The sequence below is a fragment of the Pleurodeles waltl genome, chromosome 8 (genome assembly GCF_031143425.1).
Source record: "Pleurodeles waltl isolate 20211129_DDA chromosome 8, aPleWal1.hap1.20221129, whole genome shotgun sequence".
Classification (NCBI taxonomy): domain Eukaryota; kingdom Metazoa; phylum Chordata; class Amphibia; order Caudata; family Salamandridae; genus Pleurodeles; species Pleurodeles waltl.
Window position 1 is genome coordinate 517,124,598 of NC_090447.1, and position 18,376 is coordinate 517,142,973.

An 18,376-nucleotide genomic window follows, 5' to 3' on the forward strand; every position below is an offset into this window, starting at 1 on the left:
TTCTGCCTGATGTCATTGTGTTTGACTATGTCACTGGGATCCTGATAATCAGAAGCCCAGTGCGTATGCTCTCTCCCCTCTAAATTGTTGGAATCATACCCCAAGGCTTTTGCAACCATTGGTTGTATGATTCCATGCACTCTGGGGGCTCCTTAGAGGCCCCCCAGTACTACGATTAGAGCCTTCTGAGGTTTTCCAGGCAGCCCCAGCTGCTGCCACCTCACAGACAGATTTCTGCCCTCCTGTTGCTCAAGCACCTCGAGCCCAGGAAGGCAGAACAAAGGATTTCCTTTGGGAGAGTGGTGTTACACCCTCTCCCTTTGGAAATAGGTGTTACAGGCATGGGAGCGGTAGCCTCCAGAGCCTCTGGAAAAGCTTCGAAAGGCACAGATGGTGCCCTCCTTGCATAATCCAGTCTACACTGGTTCAGGGACCCCCAGTCCCTCCACTGGCGTGAAACTGGACAAAGGAAAGGGGAGTGACCACTGCCCTGTCCATCACCACCCCAAGGGTGGTGCCCAGAGCTCCTCCAGAGTGTCCCTGGGTTTTTCCATCTTGGATTCCAAGTTGGCAGGGCACTCTGGGAGCATCTGAGTGGCCAGTGCCAGCAGGTGATGTCAGAGCCCTCCCCTGAGGTACCTACCTGTGCAGCTGACCAATCCCCCTTTCAGGGCTATTTAGGGTCTCTCTCTGGGGTAGTGCATGAGATTCGGATTGCAAGACTCCAGCAGGAATCCTCTGCATCCTTTTCTTCACCTTCTTACAGATGGAACTGCATCTGGACCCTCCAGGAACTCTATAAACTGCAACAAAGAAGCAAAGGCGACTTCTGCAACATAATAACTTCAGCTCCTGCCAGCAACTGCAACTGTTTCCAGGTTGTGCATCCTCCGAGGACTGCCTGTCTTCAGCTTGCACCAGAAGAATGAAGGAATTTCCCTTGAAGTGAAGGAGTCACTTCCCTATGTCAGCAGGCACCCCTCTGCAGCGACGACCAGAGGCTTGGGTCCCCTCTCCTGAAGAAGTGCATGGATCCAGCATCACAGGTGGTGGATTGAAGTGGTCCTGATTGTCCTGACGTCCTACTGTCCAACTTTGGAGGAGGTAAGAGCTTGCCTCCCCATGCAAGACAGTACCCCTGTGCACCACATGTTTTGCAGTTGCCAAGGCTTGTTGGCATCCTTCCACGAAGTTCTTTGTGCACCGTGCAGCTCCAGCCCCCAGCACTCCTACCTGCGACGCACAGCCTCCTACATGGTTCTCCGGTGGCGTGGGAATCCTTTGTTTAAGTGCTGCATGGGCCTCCTTTTGCACCTTCTTTGACCCTGTGCTGTGCGACTCCTGTGCATGCTGCCTGGTCTTCTGAGGGCTCTCTGAGTTGCTGAGAGCCCCTTCTGTCTTTCCCTCCTGGGTAGAGGCCACCAGGTCCTTCCTGGTCCCGGCCAGCACCATTTTCCGCTAACCGCGAGCTTTGCATGTGCCAAGGCTTGTTGGCAGAATCCAGCGACGCAAACCAGACTGCAATCATTCATCCAGCGTGGGACATCATCTGCACCAACCAGGAACCCGCAACGATCTTCTTGGGTGCAGTACTGACTTCTGCCTAACCGGTGGTTCTTCTTTTGCACCTTCATCCGGGTTAGCAGGGGCTTCTGTTCTCCCTGGACTCTTCAGTGCTGCTTGGACTTGTTCCCCTTCTTCCACAGGTCTTCAGGTCTAGGAATCCATCATTGGTGTCTTGCAGTCTCTTCTGGTTCTTGCATAATCTTCTTTCACGTGTTCTTCTCTGTTCTAGGAAAGTTACTGTGATTGACTCCTGCTTTCCTTGGCTCTGAGGTGGGTTCTATTATTTACCTTTGGTGTTTTCCAATACTCCCAGCGCCCCTCTACATATTAGACTTGCCTAGGTGGAAAGCCAACTTTCGCATTCCACTATTTTAGTATATGGTTTGTGTTCCCCCTAGGCCCATTCTTAACTATTGTGATTTTCACTATTTTTCTGTTTTTACAGCTATTTCTGCATTCTAGGGTGTATACTGTGTATATTACTTTCCTCCTAAGGGAGTATAGTCTGTAAGGTATTTTTGGTATTTGTGTCACCAAAATAAAGTACCTTTATTTTTGTAACACTGAGTACTTTCTTTCATGTGTGTGAGCATTGTGTGACTACAGTGGTATTGCATGAGCTTTGCATGTCTCTTAGTTAGGCCTTGGCTGCTCATCCACACTACCCCTAGAGAGCCTGGCTTCTAGACACTGACTACATTTCACTAATAAGGGATAACTGGACCTGATATAAGGTGTAAGTACCTTAGGGACCCACTACAAACCAGGCCTGCCTCCGACAAGTACCGTCCGGCACAGGGCCACTCGGCCCATCACAGACAAAGGTAGGTGGTTCCAGAAGCTAAGAAACTAATTGATGACTCTGGGGTTTTGAGCACCCTCCTCAAACTAAGTCGATAGTTGGCCTCTGGGGAATGAGCCACCTGTATGTCCAAATAACAGAAGTGATCACACTTCCAGTGGAGCTTAGGCTCAGGAAGGGACACCCGATGTGCGTATGCCAGACCTGCCAGGGGGAAATCATGATTTTTGATGATTAACTCGCAAACTGGAAAACAGGTCGAATTCAGTCATGATGTTAAACAGTGCGTGCACCGAGCTACCCAGGTGGGTGACATAGAGGAGGGCATTGTCTGCATGCAGCGCGACAACATGGGTACAGCCTCCCACTACTATACCCCAGCGAGCTATGTCCAATGTAATCAACTCGACGACAGCTTCATGGCCAAGGCGAAGAGGAGCGGCAATAGTGGGCACACTTGCCTCGCGCTTCGTTCGATGAGAAATTGTTCAGATATCACATTTCTATTCCTAACTCGTCCTACTGGCTGCTTGTATAATAGATTCATTCACAACAGGAACTGTGGTCCTATCTCCATCCTCCTCAACACATCCCACAGATACTCCCATCTGAGTGTATCAAAGGCCTTTTCAATGTCCAATAGTGGCCAGAGTCAGCCACTGAGTATAATACGTGGGACAGCCTGTGCAGGATCATCTGTGTTCCTCTGCCTGGCATAAAAAGGAATTGATTTGTGTGCACCAGGTGAGTTACCACTCTGCCCAGCCTCGTCACCAAGGCTTTGGCCAGGATCTTGGTGGCAACACCCAGCATCGAGAGGGGCCTGTATGAGATCAGGTCCATCGGGTCCCTGTTCAATTTAGGGATCATGATAATCTGGGCCTCACGCATAGATGGAGGTAATATGCCACTGTGTCTGGATTCTAAAAAGGCCATTTAAAAGGGCAGTAAAAATCTGGTAATATTCTGCCGGGAGTCCATCTGGCCCTGGGGCTTTACATCTCGCCATGGAGTGAACTGGTTCCCGTAGCTCCTCTAGTTGGAACTCCTTTTCCAGTCCCTGCCTTTGAGCCTCTGTGAGGCGGGACGCTCCAGGTCCTCCAAGAACAGACAGGGATCTGCCATGTCAACCCAATTTACGTTCAAGTAGATTGTTACCAGATGATCGCGCAGGAGCAAGTTGATGCTCACCCGTGTGTTGATCACCTTGCATTCAACATGGCTCAGTGAGAGAATCAGTGTGGGTGGGTGCTGTCGCTTGAGCAGCCATGTTAACATTCTCCCGGATTTGTCACCCTCCCTATGCAGCTGCTGTTGATAATCTTGGCAGGTCAGACAGTCCAGCCTGTCCCAAATTTTTCCAATACGTCTCTACGTTCTCAAGAAAGCTTCCTGGTCCTTTTTTCCTATGTGTGTGGGTCTCTGGAGGTCTGTCAGTTCCTTCTTCTCTGCTGTCAGCTCTGCCTCTAGATGGCATTGCTATACCGCTAATACAGGACATACATTCTCCACATGTCACCACCTTCAGGGTCTTCCATTCTAGACCTCTCTGTGTCGCCATTAACCAGCTATTCTCAAAATTGTCTTTTGAGAAATTATCCAAACTGGAAAGATATTTAAATATATTTGTGACTCACAGGTAAAAAAAAGTAGACAGAAGTGTCCTTTCTGTGTGCTTTCCCTGCAAACTACCTCCTAGGTGGATTGGTCTCAAAATTAAGGATTAATGTCATATTGTGCTTACTGAATTGGAAGACTGAATTAAGACTGTACATAACACAATTATTTCTGCTGTAGCCAGAAGTCTGGCATGATCTTTGTTTCTGTGGTCTTTCATGTATGTTAAATGTTTTTGAATGTGCATATGATTACTCTTCACTTCAGGTGCTAATACACTTAGTAACAGTTTATTGCGCTATTGTGATTAAATAGACTAAATACTTTCTTCCAAATAATTCTCTAAAATACCACTGACTAATTCATGTATTCACTGTCGTAACTATGTATACATTATGGGGGTCATTCTGACCTCGGCGGTAAAAGCCGCTTACCGCCGGTCAGAAGGCCGCCACAATACCGCCGCGGCCGCGGTCAGCCGCCACGGACATTCTGACCCACAACTGCAAAACCTCAGAAAATCCGCCCTCCACTGCAGTCCGCCACATCAGCGGCCAGCGGTAAACTGGAGAAGACCAAACCTCCACCGCCACGCCAACAGAAATACGCCCATCCCATTATGACCCGCAAATCGACGCGGCGGTCATTCAACCGCGGTATTCCATTGGCGGTAGACCCCGCCGCGGTCAAAATACACACACCTTTACAAACCCCTACCACATTGGACAATTTGAAAGGCACACACCTGAAACCCATACACACACCACTCCCACACATCCAATACCATATAAAACACACACCCACATCACCCACAAACCCCTACCAACAAAAACCAGAGACGAAGGAGAGAGAGACACACATCAGAGAATAGATAGCCAGACACACAGAGGCACACCGCAACATCACACACACCACATAGAAGCACAAAGCACCACACACCAACACACACATCATCACATACACCACCCCACACCTCATACACTCCACCCCATGGCACCACCAAGGCACCCACGCTTTTCGGACCAAGAACTCCGGGTCATGGTGGAGGAGATCATAAGAGTGGAACCCCAGCTCTTCGGCTCACAGGTCCAGCACACCACCATAGCGAGGAAGGCGGAGCTCTGGCAGCAGATCGTGGACAGGGTCAACGCGGTGGGACAGCATCCCAGAAATCGAGAGGACATCCGCAAACGATGGAACGACCTACGGGGGAAGGTGCGCTCGATGGTCTCGCGACACAACATCGCAGTGCAGAAGACTGGCGGGGGACCCCCACCCACTCCACCCGAATTCACAACATGGGAGCAGGAGGTACTCAACATCCTGCATCCTGATGGCCTCGCTGGAGTACACAGAGGAATGGACTCTGGTAAGTACAAGGCCAACCACTTCACCCACCCCCAGCATGCTAACCCCCACCCTCACCCCCAACCCCCCAGCACACATCCTCCCTGAGAATGTCTCCCCAGCACAACCCACCCAACACCAACCCCTGCATGCCACCCCCAAACTATTGACACCCATCACCTAAGCATGACCACTGCACATACCCATCACCCCACCCACAAAACACCCTCACAACACCTCCCCCAAGGGAATGCCAGCACTGGGGGACAAGGGCACCTATAAAACACAAGCTAATGCACACACAGAAACAATAACCATACCCTCTTACCCCATGCAGGACCCGAACGACAACACGCCGGTCAGGAGGGACCAGAAATGTCCATCCCACCCCCGGAACAGGCCACTAGTGATGACAGCAGCTCTGTCGACCTGGAACCTGACGACCAGCCCGGACCATCGGGGACCTCTGGGCAGTCGGTTCCCCTCACCCAGACACAGGCCACTGCAGACCCAACCCCCTCTGGGAACAACCGCACAGCTCCCACCCAGCGGGCCCATGCCTCTGTCTCTAGGACAGGTCAAGCAGCGGTGTGTCTACCACTGCAGGGCCCCCAGGGTAACCCACCAACCCAACAACAACAGGGACCTGGGGGCAGTGGGAGTGGGCACACCGTCCAGGGGACAGAGGCCCAGGGAAACAGGGCAACTCGGAGGGCTGCTGTGCGACAGGGGGGGGAGGAGAGGCCCAGGGAACCCACTCTCCAAGAGGCCCTCACCACCATCATGGCTGCCTACCACCACTCACAAGAGACGATGGCGACGGTACTGGCCAGGTTCCAGGAGATCCAGGCACAGCAGGAGCAACGCTACATGGGGTTCAGCGACCAACTAACCAACATCTCAACCGCTATGGGGAGCATAGTCCAGCCCCTGAACCGCATAGAGGACACGTTTCGGGACCATGTGGCATCACACAGGGCCCCTGTCACTACCCAGGAACAGCCTACCACCTCCGCCGGCGCTAGTGGACAGGAGGCCCCACCACAACGACAGCCCCCCAGAACCCCACCTCCTGCTGAACAACAACCGCCCCGCAAAAGGAGCCTGAGATAAAAAAAAACGACAGAGTAGGATGTCAAGTCCCCCGCCAGCATCACATACCCCCTGAAGTCCTCCCACTGTCCCACATGGCCACCCTGTCAAACCTTGAACTGCCCCTGCTCCATCCTGCCACAGGCGTATGGACAATGCACCTGTGAGATTGAGAACTGGACTCCGCCATGGACATTACTCCACCCCCACCCATCACTGTTTCACCATCATGTACCAATATCTATGCACTAATAATAAATCACACATTGCACTGAAATCAATCAGGACTCAGGCTGTCTTATTTACAAATGTATGACACATTACATATCAATTACGTATTGTGAACATTGTGAATTACACATACCGAGGTAACTTAGCATTAGTCCATGGGCCAACCAAGCCGAGGTCACGCAGTGGCTCATACAGCACAGAAAAGGGAAGGGAAATTCAAACATCATGTCCATAGGTCTGGGGGGAAACCGACAAAGTTGAGATGCAGGAGGCTTTCAGGAAATGTAAAATGGCATGGGTGATCATTACCTGTGTGCTACTGGAAATACTGTGCTATTACTCTGTCCCTGTTGTCTGTGTCGTCCTCTGAGTCTTCCTCCTCTTCACTCTCCGCAGGCTCCACAGCTACTTCAACACCACCATCTGCACCATCCTCCTGCAGGAAAGGGACCTGACGTCGCAATGCCAGATTGTGAAGCATACAGCAGGCCACGATGATGTGGCACACCTTCTTTGGTGAGTACATCAGGGATCCCCCAGTCATATGCAGGCACCTAAACCTGGCCTTCAGGAGGCCAAAGGTCCTTTCGATGATCCTCCTAGTTCGCCCATGGGCCTCATTGTACCGTTCCTCTGCCCTGGTCCGGGGATTCCTTACTGGGGTCAGTAGCCAAGGCAGGTTGGGGTAACCAGAGTCACCTATTAGCCACACACGTTGTCTCTGTAGCTGCTCCATCATATAGGGGATGCTGCTATTTCGCATCACATACGCGTCATGCACTGACCCTGGGAACTTGGCATTTACATGGGAGATGTACTGGTCAGCCAAACAGACCACCTGGACATTCATCGAATGATAACTTTTTCTGTTTCGGTACACCTGCTCATCGTCTTTTGGGGGTACCAAAGCCACATGGGTCCCATCAATGGCACCAATGATGTTGGGGATATGTCCAAGGGCATAGAAATCACCCTTCACTGTAGGCAAGTCACCCTCCTCTGGGAAAATGATGTAGCTCCGCATGAGTTTCATCAGGGCAGACAACACTCTACTCAAAATCTTTGAAAACATAGGCTGAGACATTCCAGATGACATGGCCACTGTGGTCTGGAATTACCCACTTGCCAAAAAATGGAGGACTGACAAAACCTGCACCAGAGGGGGAATCCCTGTGGGTTGGCGGATGGGGGACATCAGGGCTGGCTCCAGCTGGGCACACAGTTCATGGATAGTGGCTCGGTCAAGTCGGTATCGTAGTATGATGTGGCGTTCTTCCATTGTCGACAGGTCCACCAGCGGTCGGTACACGCGAGGATTCCTCCTTCTCATCGCAAGTCCCAGCGGACGGTGCCTAGGAAGGACAACATGGAGCACAGAGTCAGCCAAACCACAGGTACGTACAGACAGCTTGCACAGTTAAAGAATGGCAATGGGTTGAAAGGCGTGTATGTGTGGCAATGCAAGGCCTAGGCCTGTGTGTCGCATTCAAAATTAAGCCATGTAGGCCCTTGAAATGGCGGCTGCCTGACCTGTGAAGTGGGACAATGGGATGTGAGGTCAATGCGCTGGCGGGGCACACCGTGGCGGTAGGCGGTCGAAGACCGCGGCGCAAAGCCGCATTGGTTAACATTGAAGCCTATGGGTTTCAGGAGCCAATGACGAAGTGCGCCGGCGGTCGCGGTACGCACCGCCGCGGTACGCACCGCCGCGGGCGTGACCGCCATTTTCTATCTGCTTAATCACTCGAGACCTGATCATCCACAGGAGAGGACCTATACTGCAAGTGCTGCTGTGACCTTGGTCTGGAAGATACAATGGCTGCTGCGACTGGGGAAAGGGCCCCTGCCTTCACGTCTGAAGAGTTGGAGAAGCTCGTGGATGGGGTCCTCCCCCAGTATGCGCTACTCTACGGTCCTCCAGACCAACAAGTGAGTACACCGGGTGCACATGGAATGGGCTATGCCTGTGTGGATTGGGGTGGATGTAAGTTGGTGGGGTGGGGGGCGAATGAGGAGTGCAACGCCCGACACATGAGAGCATGTGCCATATGGCAAAGTTGGTGGGGGGGGCCAATCACATCTAACATGCAGGTCATTGATGAATTCCTCCTTTCCACCCTGTACATGTCAAATAGGTCAGCGCCCATCAGAAGATCGAGATTTGGCGTGCCATCGCCAAGGAAGTCGGGAACTTGGGGGTCCACAACAGACGGGGCACCCACTGCCGCAAGAGGTGGGAGGACATCCGCCGCGGAACAAGGAAGACCGCAGAAACACTGCTGGGAATGGCCTCCCAACCTAGGAGGGGTGCCAGTCGCACCATGACCCCCCTGATGTCCCGGATCCTGGCGGTGGCTTTCCCAGAATTGGATGGGCGCTTTAAGACATCACAGCAGACACAAGGGGGTGAGTATCAGCACATTCTCCTATCTTTCTGCGCAGTGGAGGCGTCTGGGTGGGGGAGGAGGGCTGTGGGTGACATTAGGCCAGGGCGCTTTCTGTAGTGTAGTCCTCTCCCTTAGGCATGGCCCTGTGCCCCCGGCCCCCACCTCGGTAGGGTGACAAGTACAGCCATTGAAGGTCCAGCATCTCCCATGTGCGCGTTTGACGTCTCTTGGCCTGTTGTCCTAGTCAGTAGTACTGAGTAGTGTACCCCGAATGCGCGGCTTAGTGCATTAGGCTCCTGTGTCTGTCCTCTCCGCCAACGGTGTTGACATTGCATGCACTCAACCTGGTCTTCTTTTTTCTCCCCCCACCCTTTCTCTTCATCTTCTTGTGCATGTGTGCATTAGCATCATCAGGCGGAGGAGATTTGGCATCGGAGCACGAGGGAGCTGCAGGACACAAGGCCCCGGTGGGCCCAGGAACAGACACCGAGGGCACCAGTGATCCGGAGGGCGAGGGGAGCACCACGACGGGGACCGCTGGTGAGAGCAGCGAAAGCGACACGTCCTCGGACGGGAGCTCCCTAGCGGTGGCGGCAACATCCGTGCCCCCCGCCTCTACAGGTACAGCCGCCACCCAGCGCACAAGCCCCGCCCTCCCAGCAGCCCCTCAGTCTTCGCTCCGTGCCGGTTCGCCCAGGAAGGCGCGCGTCTCCTTTGCCCCAGGCACCTCAGCCCCTGCCCCTGTTGCCCCTGCTGCCCTCAGTGCGGAGCTCATTGACCTGGTAAGGACGCTCATTGTTGGGCAGACGACCCTTTTGAATGCCATCCAGGGTGTGCAAAGGGAGGTGCAACAGAGCAATGCGTACCTGGAGGGCATTCATTCGGGTCAGGCTGCCCATCAACGAGCGTTCACTGCTCTGGCCTCAGCACTGACGGCAGCCATTGTCCCTGTTTCCAGCGTCACTCTTCTTACTGCCTCCAGCCTTTCTCTGTCTCCTGTTCCTCAGCCTATCCCATCCACACCATCAGACCAGCCTGCACACACCTCAACACCCAAGAGCAGCTCATCCAAACACAAGCACCACAGATCCCACAAACACTCACCCAAGCAACACCCAGATGCAGACATGCCAACAGCCACTGCCACCCCTGTGTCCCCCTCCTCCTCGTCTCCCTCCTCCCTCCCTGTGACGTCTACACTCACACCTGCATGCACCCCAACATCAGCCAGTGCTTCCATCACCACCTCACCCTCCAGTACAGTCCACACTCGTGCAGTCACCACCCCCACTGCCATTTACACGTCCCCTGTGTCCTCTCCCACTGTGTCTGTCACCCCCTCTTCCAAGACACACAAACGCAGGCAGCCACCCACCCAACAGCCATCCACCTCACGACAGCCTACAGCACCAGCACCTTCACCCAATGACAGCACACCTGACTCTCCTACAACCACCTCCTCTACCTCCACTTCCATCTCCACTTCTCCTACCTTTTACCTTGGCCCTAAACAACTTTTCCTGGCTAACCTTGACCTCTTTCCCCCCGATGAGCTCCCCCATCCATCTTCAAAGAGTCCCAAGAGCACCGCAGCCACCACCAGCCCAGCTTCGGGTGTCACTGTTGTGCATGGGTTCTGGAGCCCACCCTTTGCCAGCAGTGACACATCCATCAGCAGCAAGGACACGTCCAGCCCCCCCCCCCCGGCAAGAGGACCCGCAAAAACAAGGGCCGCCGTGCGAGGACCAACAGGGCTGCCCCCAAGGAGCAATGTGCGGCCACTTCACCACCCACACCATCTAGGGGAGGCAAGGGCCCGAGAGCCCCATCAAAGGAGCGGAAGGGCAGCAGGAGCGCGGAGAAGGTGGACCCCACATGCCACATCCCAGCTGGGAAGGAGGACACTAAGGAGGCCAGGAGTCCGTCCCCGAAGGGTCCAGAAACGTCACGGTCCGAGGGCGACTGAGCCGGGAGTCCAGGCCAGATCTGGCTCCCTTGACCTGCTGGATGAGCACCGCTGAACCGGGCCCGCGGGGCAGAAGAGCACCGTTGAACAGGGCCCCGCCGTGGAGATAGGCACCGCTGAACAGGGCCCGCGGTGCAGAAGAGCACCGCTGAACAGGGTCCCGCCGTGGAGATAGGCACCGCTGAACTGGGCCCGCGGTGCAGAAGAGCACCGCTGAACAGGGCCCCGCCGTGGAGATAGGCACCGCTGAACTGGGCCCGCGGTGCAGAAGAGCACCGCTGAACAGGGCCCCGCCGTGGAGATAGGCACCGCTGAACAGGGCCCGCGGTGCAGAAGAGCACCGCTGAACAGGGCCCGCCGTCTCAAGCACCGCTCCGCTGGGCCCTTCATCTCAAGCACCGCTCCGCTGGGCACCGCTGTCTCTCCACCTCTCCGCTGGGCCCTTCTTCTCAAGCACCGCTCCGCTGGGCACCGCCGTCTCAAGCACCGCTCCGCTGGGCCCTTCATCTCAAGCACCGCTCCGCTGGGCCCTTCATCTCAAGCACCGCTCCGCTGGGCCCTTCCTGTCATGCACCGCTCCGCTGGGCACCGCCGTCTCAAGCACCGCTCCGCTGGGCCCTTCTTCTCAAGCACCGCTCCGCTGGGCCCTTCATCTCAAGCACCGCTCCGCTGGGCCCTTCCTGTCATGCACCGCTCCGCTGGGCACCGCCGTCTCAAGCACCGCTCCGCTGGGCCCTTCTTCTCAAGTACCACTCCGCTGGGCGCTTCCTGTCATGCACCGGTCCGCTGGGCACCGCCGTCTCAAGCACCGCTCCGCTGGGCCCTTCATCTCAAGCACCGCTCCGCTGGGCCCTTCCTGTCATGCACCGCTCCGCTGGGCACCGCCGTCTCAAGCACCGCTCCGCTGGGCACCGCTGTCTCTCCACCTCTCCGCTGGGCCCTTCTTCTCAAGCACCGCTCCGCTGGGCACCGCCGTCTCAAGCACCGCTCCGCTGGGCACCGCCGTCTCAAGCACCGCTCCGCTGGGCCCTTCTTCTCAAGCACCGCTCCGCTGGGCCCTTCTTCTCAAGCACCGCTCCGCTGGGCACCGCTGTCTCAATCACTGTTTATGGTTCACTGTGCCCACCATGCCTCCTCCTTGACCAGTGGAGACTGTCATCCACCTGATGGACTGTGGCTTTGCACTCCCCAGGATGGTCCAGTGGGCAGCCCACCCACTGTAGACACATTGAGAGACTGTGGCTTTGCACTCCCCAGGATGGTACAGTGGGCAGCCCACCCACTGTAGAGACATTGAGAGACTGTGGCTTTGCACTCCCCAGGATGGTACAGTGGGCAGCCCACCCACTGTAGAGACATTGAGAGACTGTGGCTTTGCACTCCCCAGGATGGTACAGTGGGCATGGTGGCTCCTCGTGGATCTGGCGTCGTGGACTCATGTGGCTGTGGTGCCCCCCCCTTCCCTTCCCCCTGAGGTGCCTGTAGTTTTTACATCTGATGCCCCTGCAGTGTTCTCTCCAAAGGACTCAGGTCTCCTGTGTGGGCTTTGCCCTTATTTCTCAAAACTTTGGCCCACGGACATGATGAATTCGTAGGATGTGCAGGACTTGTTACTTCAGTTATACACTGATGTGTATGTCATTAGTTTTGTTGTGAATATCTTTCATGGTTGTACGATAATTTTCAGGAGCTTTTTGGTACATAAATATTTATTCCAAATTTGATTATGTCCTAGCATTTTTCAGGGGTGTTTGGGTGGTGTCACTGTGACTTGTTGCTCTGCATTGGTGTGTACATAGTTGGGGGGGGGGGGGTCGCATATGTGTGTGCCCGTAACCTTTCGTCCTCCCCCTCCCGTGTGTCGTAGGTGCAGTACTCACCGTTGTCGTCTGCGCCGGACTTCGTACTTGTGGTAGATGAGAAGGTAGACGAGAGCAGGTAGGATGTTTAATTCGGGTTCCATGCTGTCCTCCTTCCTCCTGGAGTGCGTAGTGGTGAGCGTTTTCCCGTCCGTAGTCTGTTTCCGCCATGTTTTTATCAGCGGTGCTCCCGCCCCAGAAAAGGTGGCGGATTGGTGAGTTGGAATAGTGTGGGCGGTACATTGGCTGCCGCCTGGCTGTTGGCAGTGACCGCCGCGCTGTTTGTTTGTACCGCCGTGGCGGTCGGAGTGTTAAAGTGGCTGTCTGTGTTGGCGGTTCCCGCCAGGGTCAGAATCCCATATTTTTTACCGCCAGCCTGTTGGCGGGTTGGCCGCCGCTTTAACACCGACCGCCAGGGTTAGAATGACCCCCTATGTTTCCCCACCATATACCATATTTTGTGCATATTACATCAAATTAGTTAGCAGTCCCCTCCCGAAGGTCCTCATGAAAAAGAGAATCTCCCAGTGCCTCTGAGCAGAGGTACCACAGTGGGGCCCTCAGACAAGTCTCGTTTGGACCTCATTGCAGGAGTAGCAGTGAGTGATCATTGAGGAACTGCCCCAATACGCGCACAGACTGTATAGTGGCCACCATGAACTCTGTTACCAAAACCCAATCTAGATGACTATAGGTGTCATAGACATTTAGCAAACACATCCTCACCCCATATAGTAGGCCATGCAATAGGAGGTATCTCCCCTCAATGTCCACTTTAAATCCCCATACCTGAAAGGGAACCTATATAGCTACACCCCCTGAAGAAGGAGGTGGAGAGAAAGTTATGAGTGTAAGTTACTACTAAAAAGGCAAAAGAAAGTGGTAAATTCAGCACCACACAAGGCTAACCACTGAAACTGCAATGCCCTCACATAGAAAATAATTGAGCTAGGAACTTAAAGAAGCAAAGGAAATAATTTTAAATTAAGTTACATTATTTAAAATAGTTAAAATATAAATAAATACAATTTAATCTTAAAAATATAAAAACAGTACATATATAGTTATCAAATATTTTAATGATTTTTTTGCATTCAAACATTAATGTAAAGATACATGTTATTAAAATATAGATAAATTATTTTTAATTGATTCTACATATCACTTTTAATAATTAATGATTCAGAATATTTTGTTTACTTTAGGTGGGAATGTATTTTTTAAATTTAAATTTCCAAAACATAATTTCATATATTTACATTAATTAAAGATATATTTCAAATATTTTAATTAATAGTGCTGCAGCATGATGCTCTTCTACATGTATCAAATTGATTTACATTAATATTCAACTTAAAAAATACTTTTAACAACCTTTTCCAAGTTCATAACCTTTTTTAATTTTTGCTATACTTTACCATGCCAAGCTCTCCCAGACTGGAATATCTCCCTGTGGTAAAGTATAAGGTACTTTCCCATATACGTTACCATATGGAGATCTCTGCATCAGCTGAGTCTCCCTGTGGTAAATTATAAGGTAGTGGTTAAGTCAGATGGGATTTCTTCAGTGTACAGTCACAGAACACTGGAATTGGCTACTTCTCCATGATTGTACATCAGTGATCCAACAGAACTGAACAGTAACTTGCCAATATGCAGTGGTCTCCCAGTGCACTTTGCAAACAAATTGAAACGTCTTGTTTTTTATTTTTCATGTGTAGTTCCTCATGATCTGCACAACCTGGACTTCACACTGTGTACAGTCCTTTGTTTCCTTGCTCCCCAGTGATTTGGGGGAGAAATCCAAGTGAATGCATAAAATCAATTGCTGCCACATTCATTAGTACATGAATATAACCCTATTAGATTAAAGAAAAACGCTGCACATTTTTCACGGTCACTTGAACATATCCAAATCACATGTTCATCCATCCTGGAGGCAGATACGTTAGAGCCCTGGTAAGAGTCATATATCTCAGTATGCTAACTCCCTTCACTTTCAACAACCTGGATAAATATTCTTCTAGCCACTCACTCAGCCCCTTTACCCTATCACCAAGAAATCACCACCTCTGTCCCATAAAACTGCCATCCACCCAACGGTAGAAAGCCACAGTTGGCCATTAAATTGGATGGGTTCACTACCTTCACTGGTGCCTCTGGCGAGTCATTGAAGTATCCTGTGGTGGACAGGGTCAGAGCCCCCACACCCTTCAGGACCAAATTAAAGACTTAAAGTCATCATTGCTGGATTTGGAGTAATCATTGTCACTGGAGAAATGGAAGAGAAACCTAAAATTGGAAGGTCAAAATCCTAGCAGGGGAAACTCAATATTTAATCATTCCAAGGTGAAGAAAATAAGTGCATTTGCAGTGGGTAATAATTTCTGGTGTTGCTCTAGTGGAAATGTGAAACTCAAATTGTGGGTGGGTAAAATATATGGCTGCAACAATGCCCCTCAAGCGCCACATTAGAAAACAAGTGTAGTGAATCAGCACTCATAGCAATCTGGGATGATGTTAAAAACACAGTCGACCGCAATGGAGTTGCTGCACTACTTCTCTTAGACCTCTCAGTTGCCTTTGATACGGTTGACCATGACACCCTAATTCAAAGACTCCATGAAGCCGGCATACAAGGGACTGCTCTTGACTGGATTACTTCCTATCTTCAAAAAAGATCTAATAACATCTGCTCGCCCCCCTTGTCGTCCAAACCCTACCTCACAAAAGCAGGGGTCCCCCAAGGATCTATCATCTCACCTTTGCTTTTCAACATCTACATGATATTATTACCAGAACTGATCAATGATTTCCATCTCACATGCTAAAACTATGCAGATGACACACAAATACTACTTAAATTAGAATGCCCCAAAAACATTGAAAACTCAGAAATCCTCAGTTGCCTCAGAGCTGTTGATCAGTGGATGACCTGGAGCTATCTCAAACTAAATACCTCCAAAACAGAAATACTCATTTGTGGTGACTGGAAAAGTTATGACCCTCTGTGCGTCTGGCCTAACGATCTCGGACCACCTCCTCAATTATCCAAGGAAGTTAAAAACCTTGGAATCACCATGGATTCCAAGTTAACTATGAATGCCCAAGTGGACAAATTAGCACAAACAAGCTTCATCACCTTGAAGACTCTACGACACATCTTCCCCCACCTCGGATTTCCACACAAGGTGCAAGCTACTATCTCGCTTGAACTATCCAAACTGGATTATGCCAATGGCCTCTACCATGGATCATCTCTATCTATTATGAAAAAACTACAACGTATTCAGAACTCCGCAGCCAGGCTACTATTACATGTAAAGCTGCAAGCCCATCTCTCCCCTGCCTTGAGAGCACTACACTGGTTACCCGTTGCCAGAAGATGCACTTTCAAGCTGCTTTGTATCACCCACAAAGCTATACATGGAGCAGGACTGCTTTTTATCAGAAACAAAATAACCAAATACATCCAACAAAGAAACCTCCGCTCAAGATTGGCACCCAGCCTTAGAACACCACCATACAAGAAAAAGACTATAGGTGGTACATCCTTCTCCGTTCAAGCAGCCAAACTATGGAATTCATTACCCCCAACTATAAGAGCCACAGATAACTTTCTTGTCTTCAGAAAACTACTCAAAAGTTGGCTCTTTCCTTCATAACCACCATATTCAAACAACTATGGACTGCATATGCCTATGTTGATAAATATTTTTTCTGGTTATGTGTCTATTTCTAGTTATGTATAGTTCTTTAGAAAATATGTATTGCTACTATGTCAGAACAATAAAATACACACACACTCTTTAAACCTGTTTGACTAAGTATATTTAGTCATGGTTCTAATTATGTATTGTATGTACATATATGTGTGCATATGTGTGTGTATTCATGTGTGTATGAATGTGTGTGTGTGTATGTGTGTACGCACATATATATATATATATATATATATGTATGTGTGTATGCTGTTCTGTGCTTCGCATGTTCGTGGGTCATTGCATGGCTCCTGGGTGGGTTGTTATACTAGATATCTATGAATCCCTGCTCTCATCTTATCACACTTATCTACCCATCATCATATGTCAAGTCTCTATCAATCTATCCTCCATTCCCACTCTGACTCATCCCAAATCCATTCTACTACTTTCCTCTCCTAAATAACTCTGCCTAAGCTCTTCCCTCCGCTTCCAAATCTAGCTCACCAAACCTCACTCTACTACCATGACCTTCGAAACAACCCTACTAAATTCCCCCTCATTTATCTCACCCTGCTACTATGATCTCCCTAACCCTTCCACAGACTCTTCCCTCCTCCATCCCCTTTTATTCATCCCAAGCCTTTGGGATGAGTAAATGAGGGATATACTCCCAATTGACACTTCTGGATTTCTCTCCTCCTCCACCCCTGCATTACTCAAGTCAATCTAACAAACTCTCATATCCGCGGCTCAAGTTAACTCATAATAATACTAAAACTATACTCATATTTCCCCAATACTAATTCTTGTACGGTTCCAGAGTAGCGTGCTACTGGCCAAAAAGTGCTTTGACGCCTCGTCAGGGGTAGTAAGCGCTATATAAATACTATTACAATACAATACAAGCCCTGAAACCAATTAAGTGCCACATATTTCTATAGCACAGGTATTAAATCCCAGAGGTCGTGCAATGCATCCGTGTGGCATCTTGTAGATCATTGAAAGCACAGACTACAAATTGAAATCCAAATGATGGTAGCTTAATTGGGAGACATATGGTCCCAGTGACCCAAAGGTCAGGTCCCCCATGAGACTACAGCAACAGAATTCACTCTACTGGAGAAGACCTCTGGAATGCCACCAATGGTGGCCAAACACTGCTGAACATATATTCATAGGTACTTTGCTCTTCTCTAACTAAATGCACTGGTGTATCAGTAATAAGGACTTTGCAGGGGTGTCTGAGATGGTGCAGTACATGTAATAAGCCCCCCAGGCCAAACTCAGATGTTGCTGTGTGTACTACAACAACATTTGAGAGACCACTGAGATTGTATGACAATTCAGCAACATTGTAGGACACTTACCAGAAGTGCAAAGTTTCTGTATTCTGGTGCCCCAGCTGCACAGACATTATGCAAGGTGGCCTCTTATTTCCTATACTTCAAAAAATAAGCAAGCCATTTTGATAGATTTTTTTTGTTAATACTACAAATTTTCCACAAACTGAGTAGCCTCTTTTTGCGTTCCATCGTTGTAATCCTCGTAATGTATGCTTCATGATAATATTTTTAGTTACTTGTTCAATCATACAGTCCATAGAATTCTATATGTATGGTTGCTGTAAATATTCTCTATGTATTGAACACCTAATTTTAAGGAAAACATAATCTTCATATCAGGAAGTGTACACATTTTACCCATACTCTATTGTGCTTATGAAGAATATTTGTCTGGTTCTTTTCTGCAAGATGCATAGATTAAGAGTTGAGGTCATCGTAGTTCATTATGCACATTTTGTAACT

At 50.5% G+C, this 18,376-nt stretch overlaps 1 protein-coding gene across 2 annotated transcripts in view; it reads right to left on the reverse strand.

Annotated features, from left to right (window-relative positions):
- The window catches only part of PPEF1 (protein phosphatase with EF-hand domain 1), a 471,481-nt gene that overhangs the window by 128,772 nt on the left and 324,333 nt on the right, over positions 1-18,376 (reverse strand). The window lies entirely within an intron of this gene.